The sequence below is a fragment of the Gossypium arboreum genome, chromosome 6, assembly GCF_025698485.1.
Source record: "Gossypium arboreum isolate Shixiya-1 chromosome 6, ASM2569848v2, whole genome shotgun sequence".
NCBI lineage: Eukaryota > Viridiplantae > Streptophyta > Magnoliopsida > Malvales > Malvaceae > Gossypium > Gossypium arboreum.
The window spans coordinates 67,395,410-67,409,378 of record NC_069075.1 but is presented as its reverse complement, the minus strand read 5'-3'; positions in this window follow the sequence as shown (position 1 = coordinate 67,409,378).

The following is a 13,969-nucleotide window of genomic DNA, read 5'->3' as shown; positions in this document are numbered from 1 at the left end:
ATGTTTTATGGAGACAGTATCAAAAGTATAGAGTTTTATTTTCACACAACGCAGTGTCTATCGGTGTCTACCGGTTGTACTACAGTTTCAGTATACACTACTAAAGAGTTTTGTAGTACGGTATACTACCTACAGTAGTCTTAGTAATCCTACCTATAGCAGTTTCAGTCAAAATCAAAATATAATTTTCAGTGAAAACTTACAGGATCAGCGAGGAGACTCGGTGTACCACACATTCAGTAAAATATTTCAAAATACTTCAAATCACTTGAAACAGTTCTTTTAAAAATTCCAAGTTTTTAAAAGAAACCCAAATCCACAACCGAGTTTTGCAACCTGGCTCTGCTACCACTAAATTTAACACCCCAAACCCGGCCTGGACATTATGGCCGAATCTGGCGATCCCACATTGAAGTGTTTTTTGCAAAGTACGATATTGTAGAAACCCATTCTCAACTTATCCTCTTTTTGTGTTCTTATAGAGGTTCGTTTAGTTTAAAACTCAAGTCATGTAGCAAAATGCTAATCATATTAAAATTTTTATTACTTTTTAAAATATTGTTTATTGCGGAAGCTTTCAAAATATGTCGCGTAAACGTGGTGTTTTGGGAAAAACATTTATCTTTTTGAAAACATGCGTCTTTTCCTACTGCTAGCAATTATAAACCCAAGAAAATAAAAAACCAAATTTAAGTTAAAATCCATAAACGCTTTATTACATACACAAATACCCAAATTAAATTACATATAAATTAAAAATCAAATAAGAAAGCAAGTGCAGTTGTGTGGCCACCACTGAGTCGCCGTACCAATCTGCCTAGGGCTGGGGATTATCTGTACAGTTAAACAGATGGCTGAGTTTATGAAAACTCAGTATGTAATCTCATATAAGCAAATAGTCAGAAAACAAGCACAATATGGGCCTAAGCCCTTTTTAGTAATGGTGACAATATCAGTTTGAGCTTTAGCCCATCTCAATACAGAAACAGTCATGTGTTTAGGCCTTGGCCCATTGCGATGAATAAAGAATGCGACAATGAATAAAGAATAAAGACAAGAATAGTAAATAAAGCAGTGCGAATAAAGAAATGTATGTATCTCCTACCCATCCAACCTCTAAACTCCATCTCCGTGTAACCCTACACTCCATGTTGGGTTAAAATCAACCCACTCATCCCTACACTCCATGTAGCACCGGTTGCGGCACTAAACAGTATTTGCCGAAGAGTTGCCAGTATAACAAGCTTAGAGCCATCAGTGATTTGCAGCAGAGTTGTTGTACAGTACACTTCCTCCAATCATATAAAAACCCATCCCCATGCAATGCATCATGCAACTTGTCGTAATATCATACATCACATAGGGGTAAAACAGTCATCTTACTATAAAAAGGAAAAATAGTCATTTTACCACATAAGGGCAAAACAGTCATTTTACCTCATAAGGGCAAAACAGTCATTTCACCTCATAAGGGCAGAATAGTCATTTTACCACGTAAGGTCAAAGCAGTCATTTTACCTCATAAAGGTAGAACAGCCATTTTATCCCATAAGGGGAAAATAATCATTTTACCTCATAAAGGCAGAACAGTCATTTTATCCCACAAGGGCAAAACAACCATTTTATCGATTAAGGGTTTAGGTATGCTTACTGACCCAATAGAAGGTCCACAGTTGTTTCGGGCGACCCATACAACCTTAACAGTCAAATAGTGAAAATAGGCCCAAGGCCTATTTTGCGGCCCATGTTGGCCCACACACCCATGTGGCCCACGAATCCCAGAAATGGCCTTGGCCGTGTGGATTCCACTGCCTGGTCTAATATTCTCCACACATCCATGTGATTTACCTGAGTGGGGCCCACAAGCCCGTGAGGCCTACACGGTTGATCTCATTTTGGCCCAACATGGCCCAAATCAGCCTTAGACCATGAAGTCGCTCATGGTCGATCTTAACAATCTTACGCCCATGTTTAAGCATTCGAATTACCACACGAGCGAGCGCACGCTTGTGTTGCATCGACGGTCACTTATTTCGATTTTGTCGATTTACGAGTAGTGCAATGTTTTTACATACTTGTCTACGAAATTGTGCGAAAGGACCACAAACGCTCCAAACATATATTTAAACACAATACACCATTACTTCCTTGACAACAAGATTCAACCATCCCTTCTATAACATTCATTAAGACGGTTTCTTAGCACTTGCCTAGATCGATTGAGTCATGATCACCCATTTAATCAGTTGGAAAAGGCTAATTCCGAATCCCTTTTTGAGGTATCCTCCCATACAACCAAGGCTTGAAAACCCGATCCATGTAATGATCATAACCAACACATTGTACTAACCGCACAACACTTACCGAATGCGTCACACTAGGAAAGGAGTAATTGGCTTTTACCCCAACGCCAGTCAAACACAAACACTACTACCGAGATAAAGACTAGCGCCAACACAACCCTAGCCATGAGCGACAGCAAGAAGAATGTTAACAGGAATATTACAACATAGAGAAAAAGAGAACAGAGAAGAAACATGCACCTACCGATTGGTCGAGAACAATCGTAACAATCGGAAACAAAATGAAAAGAGGGAGAGATACCTTAATCAGCCCAAGTATCAAGATGGAAGGATAATAAGAAGAGAGTTGAGAGAGATGCAGTAAATGGTTAAAGTATTAAGATGAAGGAATGTTAAGAGGAGAGTGTTGAGAGAAAGGAGAAGAGAAGGGTAATCAGCAGTGAACACAAGGAGATGAGATGGTAAATGAAATGATTGGGAAGGAAAGGGTAGAGAAAGGAAGAGAGGATTTTTGGTCATACAACAAAGAAGTGACAAGAAGCCAAAAAAGAACAATTGGCAGAAACTGAAAAAAAGAAAATAAGCATGCCAACCAAAGCTGAACCGAAGAAGCAAGAATCCTATTTCGGTACACACTCCTCTTCCCTTGATCCATTCCTTGAAAATCTCCTTACATCACTCCACCCACCAATTTGAATTCCATACAACTTCTTCTATCCAAATTTTCCTCCACAAAACACTCCCAAATCCCCCTAACAACCGAAATTCCTTAAGAATCTCCTAAAATTCAGCCTCAACTCCCCACATTCTCCAAACACTCAAGTTTCAGTCAAACTAGAACTATCCTATGGCCAACAGCAAAATAAAACACTCCACTGCACTCACCAGTATTCGAACCTCAATCCTCTAGCATAGGTAACATGCCACTTATCCCCTAAACCAGTAGGCCCTTTATGTCATGAAATACGCACATTTATTTAAGAAACCTATTGACTAGAGGCAGGGTTTATTCAAGTAAAAACAAAATTTTGCACAAGCCAAGGCTTGAACTCAGGACTTCTCTAACATTTCTTAGAACATAACCAATAAAGCAAATGCACACTTGTGTCACTTCTTGCACAAGTAATCTTTTATGTGCTGCCTCCTAACTGTTCCCATGCTCAAGGCCTAATACTTCTAGGCCCAAAATTTGAGGCGTTACAACGGACATGGTTATGTGAAATTTCAAAGTTATGCATTAAGGACATTTTAGTAATTTGGCTAATAAGGACAAAATTAACTAAATAAAAGATGTCCATCTTCTCAATTTCATCCCCCCATACTGAAATTTACAAGGATTCCATAGCTAGGGTTTTGGCCACCTTCAAGCTCGATTGTATGTTAGTTCTTTCCCCGTTTTTAATGATTTCTATGTTTTTGAAGTTGTCTTAACCTAATCTAGCCTTCCCAATAACTAATTTGAAGAAGGATTAAAGTTTAAATTTGACCCATGATGAATATGTGTGTATGTTGATATTTGATGGTAGAAAATGCATGTTTGTTGTTTGTTAAATGACTTTTGTAAAGTGATTTTTGGTAAAAACGTCAAATAGGGACTTATTTGTAAAAGTCTATAAAATGTGTAGAAAAGTGTAAATAAATGAAAATTATAGGCTGTTATGAGTATAAATAATATTCGGCTAACCTTGGGTTGGGAAGAAATTGAAAGAAATTCATTTTACGAGCCTAAGGACTAAATTTTAAAATGTTGAAAAGTTAGAGGCAAAAATGTAATTTTTTGCCATAATGTGTTTTTGGGCTGAATTGAATAATGTGATGATTAAATAAGTTAAATGTGTTATTATAGATCAAGAAAAATGAAGTTTGGGTCTAAATCATGGGAAAACCAAAGTAATTGATGAATAGATCTCTTTGGCCGTTTTTGTAACCAACTTAAGTTCGTATGTTAAATAAGCTTTATTATAATTGTATTTTAATTTCTTTAATACTTCATGAATTTTGTAAATGACTTTATGGACACGTTCAATAACAATTTGGCAAACGAGAAATCCCGATCGAACCTTAGGAGTAGATTAGAATGTCACTAGGGTTTTATGTTATGTGATTCCAGGTGCTGGTCCTTTACATCTTACTGATGGACGAGTATACTGAAAAACGTTACGGTTACTTGACAGCTTGTGTGAGTAGCACTGAGTAGCCACATCTCGACTGGCAGCTTGTGTAAGCAGCCCCGTTAATGGCTCGAGAGCGAACATATGTGTGATATGAGATAGAGGTAGCAATGGCTACATATGCGGCACCTTGTGTGCAAGGTTTACCTGAGTATCTGATATTATTATTCCAACTGGTTCATTGGGTATGACAAAGATGAGAATGAGTATGAAACCATTATAAGTGGTATAGGTATGTACACAAAACTTATGATTATTAAATTTGCGGAATGATGATTTCAAGGCAAGTTGTGATGGAATGAATTATGGTCATGAGATTTTGGTAAATTGCATTACATTATGTTATATTAATTGCATGTTAATGTATGGTAAGGTTAGCTTATTTCTTTCATACGAGCTTACTAAGCTATATAGCTTACTCCGTTTTATTTTCCATGTTTTATAGTGTCACCAAGCTAGCTTGGGTTAGAGCTTTTAAGAGTTCGCATCACACTATCAACTGTTATTGTGGGTACCAATGATTTTAAACATTTTGAGAATATGGCATGTATAGGAACTTGGTTATTTTGTTATATGTGTCATTATGAATTTGGCTAATATATTGGCTTGTAATTGTCAAAGCTTGATGTGGTGTTTGGCCATGTAACTTGGCTCATTTTGGTTGAATTGGTTGTAAGATATATATATTCATATATGCATGAATGTTCAATTACCTCTTGTGTGATATGGTTTATAAATGCTTGGTAAATGGTTGAATTTGGCCTAATGGTTTTGTTGTTGAATGGTTAAGATTGTCTCATTGGTATGATTGGAAAACTAAGTAAAATTATGCATGTTATTGGTAGCCATATTAAAACTTGTGGAATGTGATGTTTGGTAGGATTTGGTTTGGCAAAATACGATGTTGTAAATTTGTTAAGTGTGGATAATGAGATGAAATGATTTGGCCTTGTTTTTGAATGGTTTGGTTGCTTAAACATGCCATGATTTATGCCATTGAACTTGTGGGTGTGTATGTGCAAATAAGGGTGACAAATGGCTTCGTAAATAGCCTTTATTTTGTCCACACGGGCGTGTGTCTAAACAGTGTGTAACACATGGTTTGCCCCTTAATTTTGAGAAACAAAATGCTCAGAATTGAGCACACGGGACCCAAGTGTGTGTCTCAACCGTGTGAGGGACACGGCCTCAAGCACGGGCATGTGTCCTGACCGTGTGAAGTCTGTACCTATTTATGAAAATTAAATTAACCACATGACCTAGCACACGGGGGTGTGGCTCAACCGTGTGACCTCAATTTGTTAATGCTTTGCAAAATAGAGAGTTACATGGTTTAGGGACACGGGCGTGTGTTACCACATGGCCTGCCAAATGGGCGTGTCCCAAACCACACTAGCGCGTGACCCTTGTTCATAGCAAAAAATCTTCTAAGTTTTGTAAAAATTTCATAAGTGCTCGGTTTAGTCCCGAACCACTTCCAAAGTATGTTTTTAGCCTCGTAGGCTCCTATTAGGGACTTTATGATTGAATACAAACAGTTTTTAATTTGGATGCAAATTTATGACTCGGGATTTTATGTTGCTTACAATGTGAGTCTGGTAATACCTCATATCCTGTTCCGGTATTGAATACGGATAAGGGGTGTTACAGAAACACTGGTGTGTCCCTTGGCCGTGTGAAACACACGGCCTAGCCACACGGGCGTGTGTCCCCTGCACTTTGAAAATTTTCCATGTTTTCTTAAAAATTTCTTAAGCACTCGATTTAGTCTGAACCACTTTTAATGTCTATTTTGGGCCTCGAAGGCTCGTATTAGGGACCATATGAATGATTATGACTGGTTTTTTTTTAATGATAATTGTTTATGAAATGCTTGATTTTATAAGCTATAAGTCTGGTAAGGCTTCGTAACTCTGTTTTAGCGTTGGATATGGGTTAGGGGTGTTACATTTGTTAGTATCAGAGCTATAATTTAGTCAATTATAGAACAACGTAGTGTATGTGAGTCTATCTATACATGCCATTTAATAACATGTGATAGTGTGACATCTCCTAACAGTTGAAAATCATGTTTTTCATATAGAAATAGATTCAAATCGAGTTGACTCTGATGATGTTGAAAGTAATGCACCAGCCTCCGTTTACGGAGCATTGCCGTCTGGTTTGAGACCCGTATCTGAGGGTCGTGGAGGAGAGGCCAAGGAAGCCTTCTTCCAAATGATGAATAAGTGGTTCTTTAAGTTTGTCTAAATGAATCCAGCTGCTCAACAACCTCCACCCCCACCTTTTTCCCAGTTAGTTTCAGTAGCTTCTCAAGTTCTAGAACCCGTACATTTAAGTAAACTGCCTTTTGATAAAATTTGAAAGTATGGGGCCAAAGAGTTTTGAGCTACAGTTGATGATGATCCTGAGATAGCCGAGTTTTGACTAGAGAATACGATCCGAGTATTTGATGAGTTGTCGTGTACAACATCTAAATGCGTTAAATATGTTGTTTCTCTTTTGAAAGATGTCGCATATCAGTGGTGGAGCACATTAATATCTGTAATGCCGAGAGAACGGGTCACGTGAGAATTCTTTTAGACTGAGTTTAGGAAAAAGTACATAAGTCAGCGGTTTCTTGATAAAAAAATGCAAGGAATTTTTAGAGTTGAAACAAGGTCGTATGACCATAACCGAGTATGAAAGAGAATTTGTGAAACTGAGTAAGTATGCCCAAGAGTGCATCTCCACTAAAGAAATTATGTGTAAACGGTTCGAAGATGGGTTGAATGAAGACATTAAGCTTTTTGTAATAGCTCGACTTTAGGGCTAGTCAGAATAATGGTTTCGGAACCACTAACCCGAGGTCAAGGAAATTATTTTTTATATTATTTTATGTATTGTAGCATGATTAGATAAGTACATGAAAATTTTGGTGAATTAGTTTTAGCGATTGCTTGCTTAATTGCAAAAAAGGACTAAATCGCATAAAGTACAAAGGTGTTAAATTGTTAGCTAAAGGTGTTAAATTGCTATGAACCTTAGTTTAGGGGTTTTTAAAGGGCAATTAGACCCTTTCCTAAGATCTTGGCCGGCCATAGGGAACAATTTGGTCAAAATGTCAAAAGTTTAGGTGGTTTGGTGACTTAATTGAATAAAATAAGACAATATGACTTCATACTTTCATTCTATTCTCATACCACCGAAATTTTCAGCCATTAGAGGGGTTTTTAAGCTTCAAAATTTTAGCAACTCTAAGCCTTTGCAAGTAAGTGATTCTCATGGGTTCTGTTAATGATTTTTACATTTTTTGACACCTTGAAGCATGAGCTTCCAAATGAGGGGACTATTTTGCAAGATAAACAAGAGTCTAAGGTTTTACCATGAAATCATGTGTGTTGATAACTGAAATTTTATGGAAGAATATGAGTCTTAGATGGGTAATAAACAACTTTTGTGAAGGGATTTCTCATGGAAACCCTATTAGGGACTATTTTGTATAAGTTGTAAAATAGATGATAAATGTGTGAAATAGTGGAAATTTTGGATTTCTATAAGAGTAAAAAGGGTTTGGATAGGCTTATCATATGAAGAAGTCCGATAAAAATTGATTTTCGAGCATAGGGGTAAAATGGTCATTTTGTGAAAGTCTAAGGGCAAAATAGTCATTTTGCCCAATTATGAAATTCGAGTGTATAAATCGATGTGCTGATGAAATAAATGAATTTTATTAATTTAGATCAAGAGAAACGTGATTCGGGTCTTGATCAGGGTAAAAATAAAGTTTACGAGGATTAAGCTCGTCTTCGTCATTTTGTATCGAGGTAAGTACATATGTAAATAATGTGTTAACAAAACTTACTTAAAAATACCTTGATAATATACATGTGCAATTAGCTTATTGTGGTTATGTATCTAAAGTTTAAATTGTTGCCATGAATGTGTAAATGACATGTTCTTCGAGTATAATACGTTGCGAGCAAATGCGATGCTATTCGGTTAAACATGAAATCTCGTTGAACTCTGGATATAGCATAGGATACGAAGGGGCATGTCATGAAAATTATGTGGTCTGAACTCATGAGTTGAGTCTGAGTTCATAAGATGATTTTTATAGGTAACGTGGGTCTGGGTACTGGCTTTGTGCATAGGCCCGTGAGTGGCTCAATGAGCGAACATTACATAATAGCCATGGGGTCCGGGTCCTTACTTGATAAAAAGGCCCTTAAGTAGCTCAAATGTGAGCACATCATAGTATGAGTTAGCCCTAACTATCTATATGGCATTTATATGAAAATTCCCTACGTATTCCTATGTATTCCGAGTGTTCAACAGGTAATGTAAAGATTTAGTTGGTGAAAATTTGATGAGGTATGTAGATTGAACTCATGGATAAAGCCTGAGTCTGTGATGAGATGTCTTTAAGCATATATGAATGAAAGGAAGAATAAGATCGAGAAGTCTAAGTGACTCAAATTTTTTATGCATGTCAATTTATCGTTTGATAAATATGTTTTCTTTTAATTACATTTTATTTACATAAATGTAATTACTAAGCTTACATGCTTACCTTCCTTTCTTTTGTTTCCTTATAGTGCCACCAAGCTAGCATCGAGGATCCAGTAACGTCAAAAGCTTCGATCACAATACCACTCAAGACATTGGTATAGTTAGTTTAATTGTTTTCTTTACTGCCATGTATAGGGACTCGAGTCTTTTGTTTAGCATTTTGTTAAGTAGCCAAAATGTGTTGGCTCATATATGATTATGATACTCATTTTGTATAGGGCATGAATGTTGGCTAATGTTAATTATTATTCAATGTGATTATGCACATTTCTAATGGTTATGGTTATTTTGGTTATGCATATTATGTTGGTATTGAACTTGGTTGATCTTATGTAAATAGGTGTTTGTAAGGGTGGCAAAGAGGCTTGGTAAATAGCCTTATTTCGTCCACAACCGCTCAGACATCCATCCCCTTCGCGCTTCACCCGCTGTAACACCCCATACCCGAGACCGTTGCCGGAGTCGAACACAAGGTGCTAACAGACTTAATTCATTTATTTTCACAGACCATTTTAAAAATTTCCAGACAAGCTAGCTAACTGCGTCACTGTCACCTTAAAAAACATATCTTGAGTTTCAAAACTCGAAAATCAGTTTCATAAATTTTACCTGAAACTAGACTCATATATCCATCTACAAATTTTTTTCTAGAATTTTTGGTCAAGCCAATTAGTACAGTTTATTAGTTAAAGTCTGCCCTGTTTCAGGGTTCGACTACTCTGACCTTCATGCATTACGACTTAGATATCTCCTTGTACAGGGATTCAATACTTATGTCGTTTGTTTCTAAAGAAACTACACTCAAAAAGGAATCTGTACATATAGGGAATGACTTCTAATTATCTCTGGTTAATTTATACTGAATTTCCAAAGTCAGAACAGGGGATCCAGAAATTGCTCTGGCCCTATTTCACGAAAACTTAAGCATCTCATAAAATACGGCTCATATGATTGTTTTGTTACTTTCATATGAAAATAGATTCATCAAGGTACGATTACATAATTTATTCACTATTTAATTCCATTCGTACTATTTTTAGTGATTTTTCAAATCCACACCACTGCTGCTGTCAGCATCTGTTTTTAAGGTAAACTTTACCTATTTCATGGTTTTCCATGAATCAACTAGAATTTGTCATACAAAGCACCAAAATGATCATGATTAACCATTCCAATGGCTAATCGTTACCAAACATTTCCATACCTCTCAATGAACAACATACAAAACGATTATAATGCTATGCTCAAAGTATATATATAAGCCATTTTCGCATGGCTATCCAAATTTATACAAAACCAAAGGGTACATGACCAACAACAACAAGGGTAGTCCTATACATGCCATTTTCGAGTTCAACCAAAAGTGTACCAAAAGGGCTTTGATAGTGTGGACGACTTCAACTTCGACAATCCCGAGTCCGATGGTGACGAACCAAAATCTATAAAAGAGATTCAAAGAACGGAGTAAGCATTTAATGCTTAGTAAGTTTTGAGCAATGAAATTAGGCACAATCAAGTATAGCATTCATATAACTAAGCGGATAATTTCATATACATATTCTCAAAAATCATCCTTACTTCACATTTCCAACCCTCATATTCACACATAAGGGATCAACAACCAAAGGCCTAAGCTCATTAATTGGTGAGCGAATAATATTTAAAAGGAATCAACTACTCCAATGCATATCTGAAACGTACCTCATCGTTGGGATTTTACGAGCGTATTAATTGAAATGATTACAGCAAGATCGCTCATTCCCAAACCAAGTACCTTGAATTTAGCGGATATAGCTACTTGCTCAAATGCCTTGGGACTTAGCCGGTTATAGTAACTCGCACAAATGCCTTGGGACTTATCCGGTTATAGTAACTTCGCACAAATGCCTTGGGACTTAGCCCGATATAGTAACTCGCACAAATGCCTTCGGCTTAGCTCGGAATTAGTCACTAGCACAAATGCCTTCGGACTTAGCCCGTTATCATCCGAATATCCATGCACATATCAATAAATCATGACACATCTATATTTCATTTTCATAACTAGAATTCAAACACAAGTCACTTATCAAGCATTATCATTTTCGGCTCAATAGTTACATACAAAGAGCATGATTTTGATTTACTTAAAACATGATCTAATCGAATCATAATCTAAGATCCATTACTCAAAAACTTACCTCGGATGTTGTCGAACGATTTCGGCGGCTATTCGATCACTTTTTCCTTTCCCTTATCCAACTTTGGTCCTCTAAGCTCTTGAGCTAATTCAAACAAATTTAACTTATTAAAGTCTCATTATGCTAGCTTATGGCGAATATGACAAGGAGTTTGATAGGTCATATGGCCACCTTTAGCTCAAATACAAAATGGTCATACGCATTTTAATCACATTGAGCAATTTAATACAATTAATCTAACAGTTCCTCATGTGCACCTTTATGACCGAATACACACATCATTAACCTAATATCAATTAACTAAGCACTTTAACAAATTCTCCTTGAGCCATTATCTAAGTCAAGATAGATTCATCATTATGCTCGCCTATAACCGAATACATGCAACACCAATCTATCTCATGTGGCCGAATATGCATGTCTATGTTGAGGCCAATTATATGCTTAATACTTCCTACAAATATGGTTACTTGTATTGACTACATACCATTTTCTTTCAAGTTCAAAACTCGGCTAATACACATATATACACTAGTAATCAAATACTAACATTTGCACTTCACCTTACTACCATTTTTCATCCAAATAACATGAACAACAACCATATTTCTCTTCTACTTCCTACCATGGCCGAATGCATCAAGACACCATACCATTTCAATTTTAGTCATGGGTTAAACAAAGAACTCAATGTCTAACTCAAAAATGCTAAAAAGAAAATCCAAGAGTCATCAATCCACCATCACATGTATCATTACAAAGCTTCACATTTAGCATGCAAATGACATCAACACAAATCCACCTTAGCCGAAACTTAACTGATCTTCATGCCTCATCACCACAAAATCAAACACCAACCAAGAAGACAACACCCATGGCCGAATATCATCTCCATCACATAGCAAAGATTTAAACCATGGGCTAGGTAGAACTCAAGCTAACAACTAAAAACATGCATGAATCTCATGGAACAACATCAAACATACCTCCTCCTAAACACCAACCAACCGAACATGAAGCAAGAAAATCCTCTTCTTCTTCCTTCCTCAAGTCACGCAGCAATGGAGGAGTAGCCTAGCTCATTTTTTTTCTTTTCTCTTTCTCCTCCTACTAACCACTATTATTTTATTACCCATGCTCCTTATTTTATCATTCCTCCCATAAAACACTAACATAACATGTTTATGACATGTTTTACCCATCACATTTGTCCACCCTCATTGTCATGGCGGCCACTACCAATTAAGTGGGGAAATTGACATGCAAGTCCACCCTTTTATTACATGCACTAATAGATCCTTATAGATTAACCTATCACATTTCAAAAGTGTCACACATAAGTCCTATTAACTAAATTCACATGCAATTAACTAAATCGAAGCTTAAAACTTTCACACATTCATATTCACATATTTTAGACAATAATTATCATATTCAAATAATTTGGTGACTTCGGTTTAGCGGTCCCAAACCGCTTTCCGACTAGGGTCACTTTAGGGCTGTCACAACTCTCCCCCACTTAAGAAATTTTCGTCCCCGAAAATCTTACCGGTAAATAAGTTTGGGTATCATTCTTTCATAGAGTTCTCGGGTTCCCAAGTAGCTTCTTCCATCCCGTGTTTGAGACATAACACTTTTACTAAAGGAACCTTTTTGTTTCGCAACTCTTTCACTTCACGAGCTAGGATACGAATTGGTTCTTCTTCATAACTCATATCGGCTTGAATTTCAACCTCGGAGGGACTTATTATGTGCGAAGGATCAGATCTGTAACGTCGAAGCATCGAAACATGAAAAACATTGTGGATCCTTTTAAGTTCAAGGGGGTAAAAGCAACCTATATGCAACTGGACCAACTCGTTCAGAAATTTCATACGGCCCAATGAATCTCGGACTCAATTTGCCCTTACGGCCAAATCTGAGTATCTTTTTCCAAGGTAAAACTTTAAGAAACACTTTGTCTCTTACCTGATACTTAATGTCTTTTCGTTTCAAATCCGCGTACGACTTCTGACGATCTGTGGTCGCCTTGGACTTTCACGGATTACTTTTACTTTCATTCAAAGCATCTTTAATCAAATCAACTCGAAAATTTTACTTTCACCGAGCTCGGTCCAAAACAATGGTGTACGACATTTACGACCGCACAAAGCCTCGTAAGGTGCCATCTTAATACTTGATTGAAAACTATTGTTGTAAGCGAATTCAATCAAAGGTAAATACCACTCCCATGAACCACTAAACTCGAGGATGCAACATCTCAACATATCCTCAAGTATCTTAATTATCCGCTTCGGTTTGACCATCGGTTTGGGGGTGGCGAAGTGCTAAAATGCGACTTGGTACCCAAAGCTTCTTGCAATTTCTTCCAAAATCGTGAGGTGAATCTCGGATCTCTATCCGACACAATAGAAATAGGTACCCGTGTAATCTCACAATCTGAGAAACATACAATTCAGCTAGTTTATCCAATGAAAAATCCGTGCGTACGGGGATAAAGTGAGCTGACTTAGTCATCTATCAACAACAACCCAAATCGCATCTTTCTTACTTGCCGACACTGGCAACCCAGATACAAAATCCATCGTGACTCGATCCTATTTCCATTCAGGTATCATGATTGGCTGAAGTAAACCCGTAGGCACTTGATGTTCCGCCTTCACTTGCTGACATACTAAGCACTTCGAAACAAAATCGGAAATGTCTCGTTTCATACCATGCCACCAAAATTGACGTCTCAGATCGTTGCACATTTTCGTACTCC